Source organism: Equus caballus, chromosome 11, assembly GCF_041296265.1.
Source record: "Equus caballus isolate H_3958 breed thoroughbred chromosome 11, TB-T2T, whole genome shotgun sequence".
Lineage (NCBI taxonomy): Eukaryota > Metazoa > Chordata > Mammalia > Perissodactyla > Equidae > Equus > Equus caballus.
This window is the reverse complement of record NC_091694.1, coordinates 10,701,960-10,719,640: the sequence shown is the minus strand read 5'-3', so window position 1 is coordinate 10,719,640 and position 17,681 is coordinate 10,701,960. Positions and strand designations below refer to the sequence as shown.

Genomic DNA, 17,681 nt, shown 5'->3' with positions numbered 1-17,681 from the left:
GCATGTTATTTTGGATTTTACATGCAAGGAAGAAACTGGAGCACAGACTATTTCATCAAAACAATTGAGTTTGCCATGATACAAGTTAGATTATCTAAGCAGAAACAGAGGGAATTCAGAATGGGTTAAGAATGTAACCTGGCTTTATCCAGAGCATTAAAGATTACCAAAGAAAGAAATGAGTAATTGTTCCATGTGTCTTCCAAGTAAGAAGAGTTGAGGTCTTTCCTCCCTCTTCATTCTTAACTTTTAAAAGAGAGCTGCAGAGCTTCAGAATATGAAGTTATTTTTAGAAATACTTCTTTTAACAATGCTTAGGAGCACATTACTGCCTATTGTTGAAACTAGCAAATTCGGTTTAGATTGATCAAAATGCTCCAATTCTTGGTGTGTTAATTCCTCACAGGCCCTTGTTCAGTTCTTTGCATGCTTACATGAAAGGATGAAAATGTTTGCTAAAACTTTGTGATAAAAAGGATTATTTTGAATCAAATAAGTAATTAACAGCCTGTGGCCAACACAGTGTTGTACCACCCAGATGGCCTTTCAAGGAAGGACCTGCTGTCCAGCTGAAGATAATATGATCAGCAAGGGCCTCCAGCCATCAGCTCCTTCCGGGGCTGCCTCAGCTGCAGAAAGCTGCCTTGCCTGTGGCCAGGCAATGCCTGAATGTCACTCATCAATGACCCATCATGGCTGGAATGACCAGCAATATTCGCTCCTGAGCTCCCTGGTGGGCTGGCTGAGGTTTTTTGTGGCCAGCATCCCAAGTGACATCCACTTCTGCCCAGTCCTGCCTCTTGCTCCTTCTTTTCAAAGCAGTTGATCTCTAATAAACATCATTTGCCCCAAATTCCATCCCAGCATCACCTTCTGGAGAACCCAACCTGTGACATAGACTATTGAGAGGCTAGCCAACTGACAAGAATACATATATTTAAAAGTCAAATTTAAATTTAACTCTTGGTCTACCAGAGGACACCCACATCAGTCATACGCTAATGCTTGCTCTAGAATGAAGGCTAGAGATTCTTAATCTTGCTCCAAAATTTCTGACTGCTTTTTTTCTACATTTGCACTTCACAAACTAAGATATTAAACATATTTTTAAAAGACATTTCTAGCAAATAACACTTTTTTTTCTCAATTCTAGTGGAAGAAAGGAAATTACTACTTGATTAATTCAATGCAGCCCATGGCTGTCAGAAATTACCAGAGTCTATAGCAATAAATAGTATATCTGCATCTTATCATTTCTTTTTTTACCTAAAAAAAAATGGGCCCATAGATGTTGATGAGAATCATTTTTACTTAGATCTGTACTGTAGTTTCACACACTCTCTCTCCCTATAATGATGATCATATGTAAAAATATACTGCAAAAATGATCTAATGTATCTTTCAACATTCGTCTTTACTATGATTATAAACCTCTATCGATATAATCTTATATCCTGGTTACTCTTGGAATTACAGCCACAGAAGCCTAGTTTGTTTATTAAAATAATACATCCAGTTTATCCCAGTTTCTACTATTGTATATTTCTGAAGATTACACCTGGTCCATTCTTACATAGAGCTGAGAAAATTATCATAACAACATATCTTTGCAAAATATTTCTGAATTGTCTGCCATAGAGACTGGCATTTACTGCTAATGACCTTGTTCTTCAGATCGTGAAGAATAGTTAATTATTGTTTAGTGTATACTATGTTTAGTTAGTTATTACATATGTTTAGTGTATATTATGTTAGTTATGTTGGTTATAATGTATATTGTTCAGTGTATTTTTATGGTCATTTGCTACTTTAAATACCTTACATGAATTATCTTGGTGAGCCCTCAAGACAACCTTATAAGAAAGGTGTTTTTTATCATGGTCATCCCATTTCACGGATGAGGGAACTGAGGTCCAGAGAGTCACAATAACATACCCAAAATAACAGTTAGTACAGATAAAACCAGGATGCAGACCCATGTAGCCTCTTATTTACTAGGTTTTACAACTAATATTTAAGGTACTACTTTCCAGGAGTCCTCAAGTAAAGAGTAAATACCAGTAAAAAAGATAACTCACTAAACTATTATTAGTTGAACTTAATGTTTGTGATTTAATTATTTATGTGCCTAAATAATTGATACACAAGTTAGAATTAGTTTATTAACTTATCTAGGATTGTCTTAGGAGACTGGGTCATGGTAAAATAGGATATAATTGGAAATGGAGAGAGGTGAAGAGGAAGGGGGGATGAGTCTAAAACAAGAATTGCTTTCTGGAAAGGGCACTTTGGACGTGGAGCCACACTGAATGGGTCCCTTGAGGCCAGGGGAGAGAAGCATAAAGACAGTGAATGTCTTGTGATGTGGGGGTGGGATTCAATGCATAGAAAGAGAAAGCATCATGTTGCCAAGAAATGATTTTCCCTCTGTCTGGTCTTTTCCAACACCGTTTTAATTTCTCTTCATAACACTGAAGCACAGTGACAGTATGATAATCCACTCTGAATTTTCAAATGGATTCAAATATGTTTGGAGCTCTAAAGCCATAAAATGTTTATTGTACAAAATTAAATATAAAAAATATTTACTTTGCCGACAAGATGGTAGAACTTGGGCATATAAGTAATTTAATGGTTGGATAACTGGAGGTTATCTATTTAAATGAGTTTAGTTTCTAATCAAAATTCAAAATGCAAGTTCTGTGGATTTTTGTGTGATCCCTTATTCAATATACACTCTTTTATGAGACATTTCTGTAAGTCTTTGTGTTCCAGCAGTAGATGAGTCACACATTTCACTGAGTGTTTTAATTTTTCAACATACCGGATCCTTGGAAAAAATTGAAAGTATGATTTTTCCCTTATGTTATCAAAGAAAACCAAATTTAAAGACTCTTCTAGAATGGGTTTTCATATCTCACATCATCACTTATCTAACCTATTCAGTTCTAGTTCCGCCTTCCTCCAAACATTCTTATGATTGAGCCAGTCCTGTAACAACTAGCTTTGTAAAGGGGTGGGGGGTGACTTTCTGCAGGCACTGATTACAACGTTTGTGTAAATTACTTCGAAGTTTGGCAGATCTCTTTCTAGAGACAGGGACTCTTCCTGTTATTATTTTGCCAAAATCTGCTTGACTCTCTGATCTTTGTATTATGAAAACAAAATGCCTTTACTGAATCCTGACATGTCATAAGCTTGACAGTGCTAAATTACCTCTCAAAAGCAGCAATGTTTTAGCCTGTCTTCTTTAAAAAAATCTGTTCTAATTTCTTAACTGCTGAAAAAGAGCAGAGCTCACATCAAATGTGACTCATAATATCAAATCCGGTGCCTTTCTCCCTCCTCCTCCTGCCCCTTTAAAAATTGATGGTGTACTCTGTCGCTTTCTGACTAGTTGAAGGTATCATAAAATTCTTGAGTGGGAGGGGAAGGAAGGTTTGGCTCAATTCTTCATGAGAATTCAGCCAGCCATTCCAAGAACAGGAGGCAAGAGTGCTCATAATTGTAAAGTCTAATGATATTACAATGTATATCACCTCCCACCACTGGTTAATTTCTGTATAACCAATTTGCTCTAAAATTGGTAACTGTAAAAAAAAAAAAAAGTCTATTGTGGGTTGGGTTTGGTCTACCAGGATAAAGCTCAGGTCTCCAGGATAAAAATGCACGTGTGGCAAAAACCAACTTCCCTCCTCCCCTTCTTCAGCTATTCTGTCCAGAAGTATTGACAGCTGCTCGTAAAGAGAGCTGCTTTTGTCCTCCTAATCATGGGAAGTGGTACGATGGTTTAGGAATAAAATTACATGTAAGCTTCCCACAATTCCGGAATGGGGGACCCTGATCCTGATAGGTAAGCCAAGCTACTTAAGAGGCAGTCCCCTATTGCAAATGGGCATCAGTGTGTTTTATCTGACCTTTGATCAGGAAGCTGGGTGTGGCACATAAATATGCTCTTTCCATTTTAGTATCAACGTGGCCACACTTCTATTTTGATGTATAATGAACACAATTCCAATATTTAAAATTCAACTAATACTTACCGAGTACCTACTCTGTGCCAGTTACTGAGTTAGACCCTATTGACAAATACAAGGTAGGTTAGACACATTCTCAACTTGAAGAGTCTCCATGGACACATCCCTTCCAAAATCTACTGGATCCATCTAAGGGAACATAAGCAAGGAAGGGACTTAGTCTTTGGCATGGAAGGGGGCAGTTACCAATGTCTAGAGGTATTTCTGGTTGTCATAACTGGGGAGGGGATGCTACTGGCATCTAGTGGATAGAGGCCAGGGATGCTGCTAAATATCCTATAATGCACAGGACAGTCCTCCATAACAAAAAATGATCTGGCCCAAAACATCTGTAGTGGTGAGGTGGAGAAAATCTGGCATAAATCAACTCCATAAACAATGGGGATGGGGTAGAAAAGAATATCCGGCATTTATCCAAATAGCGTTTTTTTTTTTTTTAAGAATAAAATTGTATATAGATCTTTGAGGACAGAAGAGGTGACAAGGAGGCTGGGATAGCCCTGAGTAGAATTGAGAGGTCCTTGTATTGTAAGAATATTTCTAAAGAGTCTTAGCCTCTGCTTTTCGGGACTGCAATTGTTGCATATGAAACATAGTCATCAACCAGTCCTTAAGATAACAAAAGCTACAACATCAACACAAACAACTAACCCATCAACAGCACTTATTATGAGTTGACCGCTGTTCTAAACACGTACGTTAGATTTGAAACTATGCTATTGAGTGAGCATTACTATTGTGCAAGTTGTATAGATGAGGAAACCAAGGTCTATGGCGCAGTTAATTTGTGGTCCTGTGGCCTCCCAGCTGTACGTGGTAGAGCCCTGACTAGAACCTAAGTAGTTTGGATTCAGTCTTTGCTCCTAACTGCAAACAACTGCCTTTTCTCACGTGAGCTGTTGAAATTTTATTCCATCTCAGCTAAATTTCAGGTGTGTGATCTGGACAAGTTATTTTCTCTGTGCTTCATTTTTATCATCTGTAAGATTGATCTACTACTCGATTTTGGTTGTGGTAGGGTTTAAATGAGTTAGTGCATGTAGGGCATTTAGAGCTGAAAAAGGGTAAGTTCTTAAGAAATTTCACCTGTAATGATGATGATGCTACTTCCCTGTGGCATGTGCATTTTAGGATGGCCTTACATAGTGGGGAAAGATTGCACAGCTTTTGGAGTCAAGTAGAGTTGGTCCATACCCTTTCACTGCCTGTAGTTAGCTGTGTGACTTTGACCAAGTTAAGGAGCTCTTCAGGCCTTATCTTTCTGTTCTCTTTCTTTCTCTGGCTCTCTCTCTCTCTCTGTCTCTCTCTCTGTCTCTGTCTCTCTCTCTCTGTCTTTCTCACTCTCTCTCCCTCTTTTTCTTTTTCTCCCTCTTTCTTTCTTTCTTTTTCCCTACCCACTCTTTCTCTCTTTCTTTTCTCTCTTTCCTCCTCTCTTTTCTTTTTCCTTTGTCTCTTTCCTAAACGTGAATAATTCCTTGGAAAAAATAAACATAAATTTTTATGTGGAAATGTACAGAATAATACCTGAAATAAAAGGAATAAATCAAAAGAAATAAAATTTTAAATACTGTGAGCCATTGGGAATCATAATTTCACATTAGTCTTCTACTGTCACCTGATCCGTGCTATTTAAGTGTATTTCATTCTTTTTTGTTAAATCATCTCTCATATGAGAATATTGCCCTCTGTACTTAGATAGCCAGCATGTGGTCACTAAAAAGTTTTGCATGCTAGGGGGCTGGCCCCGTGGCCGAGTGGTTAAGTTCGCGCGCTCCGCTGCAGGCGGCCCAGTCTTTCGTTGGTTCGAATCCTGGGCGCGGACATGGCACTGCTCATCAAACCACGCTGAGGCAGCATCCCACATACCACAACTAGAAGGACCCACAACTAAGAATATACAACTATGTACCGGGGGACTTTGGAGAGAAAAAGGAAAAAAATAAAATCTTAAAAAAAAGAAAAAAAAAAACCACACACAAAAAACGTCTAGCAGGGTGCTGGCGTGTGGTATGAGTTCAATAATGTGCATTGAATAAATGGGGGAAAACTGTTAAAAAAAAAAAAAAGTTTTGCATGCTAATGGTAAATCCAGTGTATGTGTGTGTGTCTGTGAGTGTATGCATGTGCACCTGTGAATAGGCAGGCATATGCATATAGAAAACCAAAGAAGAGGGAAAAGACACACCTTCTCTACTTGAGCCTACAGGCACATGCCCTTTTGACAGGTGATGTAGAAGAGGGCGTGATGGAAGGCTGGGCAGGGAAAAGCTTGTTCTGATGGATGGTTTGAGAGCATATTAGCTGCCAGAGGATGCAGTTGGTGTGGTTGGAAACTGGGAGTATAGAAACATTATTCTCAGCTTTTATTGATTAAACTGTTGTCCATAACCTAGCATTTGTCATGTCTTAGATTACTGAATTTTTTTACAGCTTCCTCTTATACACTGTGCTCTTAAAGATATTAAACAGAACTGTCTCTCTTTGAACGTGTTTTCAAGCAAAGTCCTTTTTAGGAAAACAGACTATATATCGTTGATTAGGATAGAAGTGTATGACTTGGAGTCAGCATGATACACAATTTAAAGGCACCCGGGGAGTGACTAACAACCCTAGCTATTTTATGAATCAGTTATTGAGGCAGTGAAGAGTGAAGGATATAACACAGGTTCACATCTCTCTTGGATCATTAAGTATTGCTTTGACATATTGAATGTTTCCAAAGAAATGACATTTTTGATCAGATACAGGGAATTGGTTACTAAGAAGGTTGGGTCATTGGATCAGCCTCTGTTATATTTTTATTAACGTTGATATGTTCTGTTTTTGATTAAGGGCTGGGATTCCAAAGTCTGATTTTTAAAAATCATTTCTTCTGATTTTTGGAAAAGGAAGCCTGCTTTGTTAATTTTTTCTCTTCCAAAGTCCAAGGTGTAGAGAAAAATCTATGAATCAGCTTTGTAGTATATTTTGTGAATGGTAGGGCAAACTAACCACGTTATTCTGCAGCTTCTAACTAGTTAAAGGTTATGTCAGTGAGTGGAGCAGTACAATGCAAATGACGTCATTGAATTGGAAGTCTTGGTTTTCTTGGTAAATGTTTTCTTTGTTTGCTGTGCAATCCTCTAACTGATTCTACTTCTGAACCTAGTCATAGGTAATCGAAGATATCAGATTCAAGAGAGGTGCAAAGAGTGTCACATCTTCCTTATCATATGGGTTCTTGCTTCTCCTAAAAATCTAATTATGATTTATTTCCTACCTTCCTCTAAGAGGCTGTCAGGATGAATGACACCAATCCCAACCACCAGCAGATGTCCAAGTCCCCCAGACACCCATTGCCGCCTGAATATGTTTATGCCTCAATCTCCCGTGGTTCCATTCCTTCAAACCCTCCCACTCACTCTGACCTCTGGAAACTTATGCTGTCATCAGTTAAACTCCCTGTATGTTAACTCTTTTCTCTGAAAATTCCTCTTATATTTTTGCTTTAACACAAGTGCTTCCCAAACGTAAGTGTTCCCAACATCGCTTAGAATGTTTGTAAAAGTACGGATTGAGGGGACCTACTCTGAGTCTCTGATTCAGTAGGGTTATTGTAGAGACCTGGAATTTGCATTTCCATCTAGTTCCCAGGTGCTGCTGCTGCTGCTGGGTTTGGGACCACACTTTGAGTACCATCTCTGTAATGGAAACTTTGTTATCTCTCAGGACACTGTTTTCCCTACACTCCTCTCAAATGGTGGCTGTTGTTCTATTCACTTACCAAATACAATTATAATTTAAGACAGTTTGGGTATTTGCTTTGCTGTTGACAGCTGTTCTCATACTATTCCTTTTCACTCCTTCCTCAAATACATTAGAAAGCCATCAGATAATGTCACCTGCAACACATTTTGTGGCAGTTTCCACCAACCTTCCAATCACTTCCCCTTCTTCATTGAAATATTTTAGTATCTGACTACCTTTCTGTCTTATTATGCTTGCCAACATTCTTACTGTCTTCACCATCTCCATACATGGCCCATGACCCTACCACTATTTCTCTATCGCCTCATCCACCTACTCTCCTCCGCATACAGCTTAGATTCCAGACCCCAAAATTCCTTCAACTTTCTCTTCAAACAAAACCTTCCTATATTTTCCCTGCAAAATGCTAACCCTGGCTAACCCCACCTCTGCCTATTCTGGGCCTGGACCCAAGAAGTCTTACACAGATGGAAAAACAACAAAACAAAATAAAAATGCAGAACCATGCTACCAATTTCCACTTTAAATACATGATAAAAAAAATCTCAAATGGGTTTTTAGCACAATCGTAATGCAGGTCTCTATTCTGGCAACCAGTAACTGAGTAGAAGTTGAGATGGATGCTCAAAGTCTCAGACAAGAGGCAGAATAAAGTAGTGGTTGAAAGTCTGGATTGTGGAGTCAAACATCTGAGTCTACACCGGTCTCTGACTTTTACCAATTGAGTGTCCTGGAGCAAAATATCTAGTCTTTCTACAGCTTTGTTGCCTTATCAAGAAAATGGAAAAAAATAATAGCTTATACTTAATTTTTGTAAATATTAAATTATATAAAGCATATAAAATATTAGCATAGTGCCTGGCTACCGGTAGGCACCTGGTAAATATTAGCTATTATTATTATTATCAATAATGTCATTGAATTTATAATCCATACCTTAATTTTTACCAAGACAGACCCACCTTTGGAACCTAAGGTTAAAGCATTCACTAACTAGTTTTTCCGGTACTGATTCCTATAAACGGTGTCTGAGTGTGTACATTTATGTTGTCACAACATGGATCAAACTAGCTAAACTGAGGGATTCAGTTACTTGGATGTCTGTGGACCTGGAATAAACTTTACAACTTGATATTTCAGGAAAGCCAGTCTGTTAGCACGTACATGAATGGTTTTCCTGGAATAATTAAATGTTTTCCAAGTCTAGCCATGCCCTCCCCTTACCTTCTGACAAACAGAGTAAAATGAAAACAATTTGGAGGAAGCAGTAATGCACTAATCAGTAAGTCTTTCTTTATGAGGTAATAAATCCTCGTTTCCTCAACAACCATTAAGTGCTCCATTCATGAAATGTAGTCAAATCATTAAGGAAAGAGCTGACAACAGGTGTGAGGCTTTGTTTCCAGAATTCAGTTCATCATAGACACAATCAGATTATTTTTTAAGTCAATTAACAAATGACATAGGAAATGGGGAAAGCGAGGCATTTAGGGGAAGCTAAGAGTGGACAGAGGTCTGGTAAGAATATTTTTAAAATTTATCAGGAAAAAAAACAAATCAAGAAAACACTAACGGGCAAACCACAGATAATCGCCATTACTGATGGCAAGAGAAAGATGAGGAGGTAATGATTAGTGATAATAGCTGTGAACTTACTAATGGCTGTTCTCCCATCTGTCCCCAATGCCACAGAACCATAAACATCTAATTATACTAAGTCTGATGTCTTGACTAAAAAGCCCTTATTTATTCTTTAGTACTTTCAGAGAGCAAATATTTTATTTGAGCAAAGGTTATTACAAAATTGAGATCACTGTGGATGCTTTTGTTAGGTAGCAGATTTTCTCCTCAGCAACAGATCCTCTAAAAAAAATATTACCAGCTGACAATTTTGATGAGGCTGAGAACATCATCATGTAATAATTTATAGATATAATGTGAAAAATTCCTGCAAAGTACAAATGCCTCCTTTAGTTCCATAACAAGAAGGAAAATAACACATCCAAGAAGAAATAGATGGGCTAATGAGAAAAAAGCCAATGAAGGAACTTCTATACTATTTGAAAAACCATTTTTAAAGCTACTGCAGAATAAAAGAAATGGTTACCAAGAAACGGAAAGAAGTTTGAGAAAATAATTTCAATAACAGTAAAACCATTTTTATACGTAGAAATACATTTTTTGTTTAGTCATAAATATAATATTTTTATATTTTTCAAGTGCCCTAAGTACATTAAATCAACATAAAACTGGCAAATAACAAGGTCTTATCTTTTGAAGCATGTTCATATAGCACAGGATTGTTGCAAGGATAACAAGTTAGTGTGTGTATGTGATTAGAACAATGCCTGGTATAAATTAAGTGCTCAATAAATGTTGTCAATAAAAGATAATTATCATCATCATCTTCATGATGATCATCATATACTGTGAACAATATATATGTTCTGGTTTATCAGATAAACCAAGCAATTACCAACTTTTAAAACATGTAAATCTATTTTCCCTTAGTGGTGATACTTTCAAAAATTAAAAAAGAGATTTAAGGAGGGACTGGTCTGCCAGATAATAAACCAAATCATAGAAATTGTATAGGGAAAGTGATAAATAAGCAGTAAAAAAAAAAAAGGGAACAGATTATACTGCCAACAGATACTATCTAAAACATTAAATCTTAGTGTTTTGAGCAATACTTGATGAGATGTGAAATATTTAAAGATACTTCACCAATTGCTTTTCAAGTAAAGTTTCTTACTTTTTAATTATATAGAACAATTTCAGAAAATTGCACAAGTATGCAGTTTGATGAAATTGTACAAGATAAGGGCATGACCCCATGACCCAGATCAAGATATAGAACACACCCGCACCCCAGAAATTCCCTCTGATTCCCTCTCTGTGATTACTTCTGCACAAAGATAGTCACTTTTTAAATTTGTAACTCATATATTAACTTTGTTTTTAAAAATCTTATGCAAATGAAATCTTTTGGGTCAGGCATCTTTTCTTGACATTATGTTTATATAATTTCTTTATTTTATCTCTAACATAGATTTTTCATTTTCATTGTTATATAATACTCTGCTGCACGAACATAATTTAATTATCTATTATATTATTAATGGACATTTGGGTTACTTAGTTTTTCAATATTTCCAGTTTGAAGTATTATTTTATATATTTACTGTGTTATATTACTGTTAATGGTATATTTTCCATGTTTTCTTTTTCTTCTCTTTTGAATGATCGAATATTTCTTATTATTTTATTTTCCTCCTCTATTAGCTTGTTAGTTGTACATTACTACTTTTATTGACTTCCAGAGTACAAAATGAATCTCTAACTATGAGTTAGTGCTTTTATCACTTCCTGGACAATGCAAGGACTTTAGGATACCAACTCCAATTCCCCTTCTATCTTTTTTTCTACTTTGTCATGTTTTTATTTCACGTATACATATATTTTAACTCCTGTATGGCATTATTGTTACTTAAAGTCAATATTTATTTAGACTTATCCATATAATTACTCTTCTTCTGTTCTGTATGTCTTATGTTTAGCACTTCCAGCTGGGATCATACTCCTTCAAAGAACTCTTATTCAAAGAACATCGCTAGTATTTAATGTTGGTAGTATTTAATGTTGCTAGTATTTAATTTAATGACAAATTATCTTGGTATTTGTTTTTTTCTGAAAATATCTTTATTTCCCTTTCATTTTTGAAAACATTTGATCAATACAGAATTATAGGTTAACTTTTCTGGGGAGTGTCTTCTGGATGCCATCTTTTGTGTTGAAAAGTCAAATATCAAACTTATTGTATTTCCATTAAAGGGAATTTATTCATTTCTCTAGGTGATTTTAAAATTTTATCTTCGTCTTTTCTTTTCAGCCATTTTTATTTGATAAACCTATGTGTGGTTTTGTTCTTATTCATCCTGTTTGGGATTTGCTTAATTTTTAAATCTGTGGGTTGATGCGTTTAATCATTTCTGGAAAATTATTGGCCACTATGTCTTCAAATATTGCTTCTGACACATTTGCTTTCACCTGTTATTCTAGGAATCAAATTACATGTATTTTAGATTTTTCCACCATGTTTCATGTATCTCTTATGTCCTTTTCTGTGTTTTCTCTTTTTGGGGTTTAGTCTGATATTTTGCCTCTCTTATAATCAAATCATTCTTCTGTTCTATCTAATCTACTGCAATCTGTTGAGTTCTTAATTTCAATTATAATTTTTTTTTCAGTTCAGAGCCTTCCATTTGATTTGTAAAACTTTTTTTTTTGATGTCTACTTTATTTACTTCTCTAAACCACTTTTCTTTATTGTGGTAACATTGATTTATCACATTATATAAATTTCAGGTATACTTCCTTATTTCAATTCCTTTGTAAATTATGTCATGTTCACCACCCAAAAACTAATTACAATCCATCACCACACACATGTGCCTAATCACCCCTTTCTTCCTCTTCCCTCCCCCTTTCTCCTTTGAATTCTTCATTGACCCGTTGTTCAGTAGCATTTTATTTAACCTCCACTTATTTGTGGCATTTCTGATTTTATTCTTGTAGTTGATTTCTAGTTTCATACCTTTGTGGTCAGAAAATATACTTGGTGGTATTTCAATCTTAAATTTTTTGAGACTTGTTTTGTGGCCTAATATGTGATCAATCCTGGAGAATATTCCATGTGCATTTGAAAAGGCTATGTATTCTGCAGTTTTTGGATGGAATGTTCTGTATATGTCTACTAAGTCCATCTGATCTAATGTGTCATTTAAAGCCAATCTTTCCTTATTGATCTTCTGTTTGGATAATCTATCCTTTGGTGTAAGTAGAGAGTTAAAGTCTCCTACTGTTATCGTGTTACTGTCTAATTTTCCTTTTATATCTGTTAATAATTGCTTTATATATTTAGGTGCTCCTATGTTGGGTGCATAGATATTTAGAAATGTTATATCTTCTTGTTGGATTGTTCCCTTTAGCATTATGTAGTGCCCTTCTTTGTCTCTTGTTACAGTTTTTGTTTCAAAGTCTATTTTGTCTCATATTGCTACCCCTGCTTTCTTTTCTTTGCCATTTGCATGGAGTATCTTTTTCCATTCTTTCACTTTCAGTTTGTGAGTGTCTGAAGTGTGTCTCTTGTATGAAGCATATATATGGGTTTTGTTTTTTATCCAATCAGCCACCCTATGCCTTTTGATTGGAGCATTTAGTCCATTCACATTTAAAATAGCTATTTGATAAGTATGTACCCATCGCCATTTTGTTACTTTTTTTCTGGGTGTTTTAGTAATTCTTCTCTGTTATCTTCTTCTGCTCTTGCTCTCTTCCCTAGTGGTTTGATGGCTTTCTTTAGTATTATATTTGAGTTCCTTTCTCTTAATTTTTTGTGTATTTAGTATAGGTCTCTGGTTTGTGATCACCATGAGGTTCATATACAATAATCTATGTATATAGCAATCTCTATCAAGTTGATTATCTCTTTAGTTTGAGCTCTGTCTAAAGGCTCTACTCTTTTACTTCCCTCCTCCCACATTTTATGTTTTTGATATCATATCTAACCTCTTTGTGTGTGTGTATCCATTATCCTCTTATCATTGAAATAGGTAATTTCAGTACTTTTGTCTTTTGACCTTCGTAATATCTTCATTGGTGGTTGATCTGCTACCTTTACTGTATTTTTGCCTTTACCAGTGATTTAATTGCCTTCTTTTTTTTTTTTTTTTTTTTGATAATTTTCGTATTCCTGTTTGTGGTCTTCTCTTTCCCACTTAAATAAGTCCCATTAGCATTTCTTGTAGAACTGGCTTCTTGGTGATAAAATCCTTTAATTTTTGCTTGTTTTGGCAACTCTTTTCTCTCTTTCCATTCTGAAAGATAATCTTGCCAGGTAGGGTATTCTTGGCTGTAGGTTTTTTCCTTTCAGCATTTTAAAGATATCATGCCACTCCCTTCTAGCCTGTAAGCTTTCTGCTAAGAAGACAGCTGATGCCTTATGGGGTTTCTTTTGTACATAACTTGTTGCCTTTCTCTTGAGGCTTCTAGGATTCTCTATCTTTAATTTTGGACATTTTAATGATAATGTGTCTTGGTGTGGGCCTTTTTGTTTATCTTGTTTGGTGCTCTCTGTGCTTCCTGTACCTGGATGTCTGTTTCCTTCCTTAGGTTAGGAAAGTTTTCAGCTATTATTTCTTCAAATAGATTCTCTGCCTCTTTGTCTCTCTTCTTCTTCTGGTACACCTATAATACAAATGTTAGTGCGCTTGATGTTCTCCCAGAGGTCCCTCAGACTGTTTTCATTATTTTTAATTCTTTTTTATCTGTTCAACTTGAGTGATTTCATCTACTCTTTTGTTCAGCTTGCTGATCAGCTCTCCTTGTATCATCTACTCTGCTATTGAGTCCCTCTAGTGAATCTTTCATTTCCAGTATTGTATTCTTCATTTATGATTGGTTCTTTTTTATATTTTTCAATTCTTTGTTGATGTTCTCAGTGAGTTCATTCATTCTTCTCCCAAGGTCAGTGAGCATCCTTATGACTTTTTGTTTGAACTCTTTGTCAGGTAGGTTGTTTATTTCTGTTTCATTAACTTCTTTTTCTGGGGTTTTGTCCTGTTCCCTCACTTGGAATGTATTCCTTTACCTCCTCAATTTGCTTCTTTCTCTGTGCTTTTGTCTATGTATTATGCGGGTCAGCTATGTCTTCTGAACTTGGAGAGCTGCTCTTATGTAAGAGATGCCTTAAGAGGCCCAGCAGTGTGCTTGCCTCTCATCACCAGTTCCAAATGTTCCAGGAGTGACCCCTGTGTTGGCTACATGTGTCCTTCTTTTGTGGCAGGGTTGCCTTTGCTCCTGGTGCTCAGGGAGGCTAGGCTGTCCCCCTGGCTGGCTGGTTGTAATGTTCAGCTGCATGTGGCTGCTTTGGACTCTTCAGTCACTTTATCAGGCATGTGGAGCCCTAATGCAATTGGCTGCAAGGTCTAATAGCACATTCTTGTTGCAGCTTTTCTCTTAGGTGAGTAGGCCCCTAGTGTGGCTGTTTGCTAGGCTCAGGGGTTTATCACTGCTGTAGATCTCCAGCCTACAAGGCTGTTGTTAGCACTATCATGACCGCAGCTGAGTGGGGCTGGCCCCAGGCACAGGAGCACACAATTGTTTCAGGCTTTAGAGGGTGGAGTTGATCCCTTATGTGGCTATTTGAGAAGCACAAGTCTTCAGCTGCTGATAAGTCCCATTGCCCACAGAGCTACATACACCATCAACACAGTCCTGCCCCATGCATGCATCCTGATCCCCTGAAGTGGATCCAATCACCCCACTGCATAGGCCCCACACACTCCATCAATGCCCCACACACTCTACCTGATCCTCATGCATGTCCTGCCCCACAGAGGCAGATGCGTTTGCCTGGCTTCAGAGGATCCAGACTCCCAGCCTATGCAGGACCATAAGTTGCCTGACAGCTTGTTGTTGGGTGGTGCCAGTCCCTAGGGCAGGCTGCCTCCCTGGCTGAGCTGGATTAGATCAGTGCTCTAGTGTGTGGGGCAGACCTTGGGCTAATGGGCCACGGGGAGAACTCCAATGGCATCTGCCAGCATCTGTGTCAGCACTCCTATACTACGGTCACAATAATGTCTGCTGCCAATGTCTCAGTCCCTGCAGAGGTGTCACCTCTCAGCAAGATGCACCCAGAGCCAATCAGGTGAGTCTCTTTTCACCAAAGGACTGTAGACCCTTTCTTTCTGGTGATTTTAGGTTGCTTTCCAGAATGGGTGAATTTGTGTGTGGGCCCTTTAAAAGCTGGAGTTTTTCCCCTTATGTCTGATAGCTTTTCTGGGGGTATTCCCCATTGTTGTTAGTAGCCAGCAAAGCTAGATATTATGAGACTCATCTCAGTTGTGCTCTGTCCAAAGGATGCTTATAGCAGTAATGTTCTCCCACTCAGATCCCCCACTCCTCTAGGGAAGGCTGCATACCTTAGAGTTGCTGTTGGCTGGCTGCGAAGCACCACGGCTTGTGAAGGTTGCATTTTTTCTCTCCAGAAAGGAATTTCTGCCTCTTCCACCTCAGTCAGGACTTCCCTTGTTGCTGGGGTTCTTTTCATCTAGTTTTCAGTTCTCTCTCAGGGGTAATTGTTCCCAGAGTATTTGTAAATTGGTTGTATCCGTGGGAGGGGGTGAGTTCAGAGTCTGCCTATGCCACCATCTTGACACCTCTCTCCAGTAAAACTTTTAAAATAAGTTCCAGCTCTTTTTTGAAATTGTCTAGTCTATTGATAAAGAATGAATATCCACTGTTGGCTAAGGGTATGATGAGATATGAAATAGGCATTCTTACAAAAAAAAGTGTATAAATATATCCTATGGGTTTAATAAAAAATTTTCAATGTAGGTTAATATAATTTAAAAATCTACAATGGTTAAATAAATCATGTAAATTAGTGAAATATTATTGTCACTGTAATGGTGGTTATCAAGACTGTTTTGCAATAATATTCATGCAAGACTATTAAAAGCAGAGTAGAAATCTGTAATTATGATGTTCAATTACATAAAATTTGCAGAGGAAAAAATTAACTAAGACAATGCAGTAGTTTTCTTTGCATCATAAATAGTATTTTAAACCTCTGATATATTTTTGGTTCTTTCCTGTTTTCTGTATTTATTATATAATACATATGATTGTTTTGTATGTAATTTTTTTAATGTCAGCATGCCTGTTATCCAGAATAATATTACATCTTAGTCCTCATACCCAGGTGTTATCAGGACTGTCTTCTGAGTTCTAAAGAACATGGCGATCCAGAGTGTTCTTGTGTCTCATAGATCCATTTTAGCATGCCCATCTCTCTGAATCCATTGATCCTTTTTCAATACATTGTTAAGCATTTCTGGACTCTCTACATCACTTAATATCAGCCATTTAACTTTCTCCTAAGCTTCCAGTGGCCATCCCAGCTGCATTTAGAATCAGCTATACTGACTCCAGAGGCCCTTGCCGAAGCATTAAATCCTGAAAAATGGCAGTACATCCTAACAGCAAACTCCCCCCTCCCCCCAGTTTTATATTCTGCTTTCCTTCTCCTGTAGAGCACCCTCAAGTTTGCTTCCAAGCCTGTTCTCCCCATTCTTAGCAGTATATATTAACAGACGTTACATCTCAATCTGTGTAATCGCCTACCTGCTTAGCAGGACCCAAATTTCCAGTTGGGCTCTCCCAATGCTTGACCCTAGCTATAGGTCTAGTTGCCAGGGAAGAGGTAGGAAAGGCAAATCTTGAGATGAACGAGTATTGTCTTTCAAGGCATGAGCTCTCTGCTTCACCTTCAGGTAAGCGGATAGTTGCTGGCCTCTAGCAAGAGCTAGTGAACCATCAGTCCATGCAGGGGTTGGGGTTCAGAGTTTGGGGATGCCATATACCTGAATGGCTCATCCCAAGTTTCAGGGTCCTATTGATTCCCTTCAGGGCCTTGGCTTTGGCTCAGCAGACTTGGTTATATTGGCTAGAGTCTCTTTGAAGTTCTTCTTCTCTTACAATGAAGCCCTTGACATGGTCTTCGGCTTAGTATGCTCCTCAGCTGCAGAAAGTAGGGTCTCTTTAAATAGTGACAGGGAGGGTTTTGACTTAAACACCATGCCATAAGTTGGTAATTGGCTGACCTTAGCTTGACATTTTTTTCTCTTCAGCGCATCAGTAGGATTTAGCAACATCCAACAAATTTCGCAGTCCTTGTAATTATTACCCTTTCCCCATACCTCCTAAATGATCAAAATATTGCACAAGCCAGTGCAATAAAACAACTCATTTCATGTGAGTATAAATAACATTTTTATGAAAAAAACCCTATATTTTCCAAACAAAACATTAGTGAGAAGAGAAGCATTGTTT

The 17,681-nt window shown here is 37.4% G+C and overlaps 1 long non-coding RNA gene across 1 annotated transcript in view; it reads right to left on the bottom strand.

Annotated features, from left to right (window-relative positions):
• LOC111775765 (uncharacterized) overlaps positions 1-17,681 on the bottom strand; it is a 52,141-nt gene that overhangs the window by 22,503 nt on the left and 11,957 nt on the right. Inside the window, exon 3 of the long non-coding RNA XR_002811745.2 lies at positions 4,044-4,166. This is a non-coding gene — a long non-coding RNA (uncharacterized lncRNA). The remainder of the gene's footprint in view (positions 1-4,043; positions 4,167-17,681) is intronic.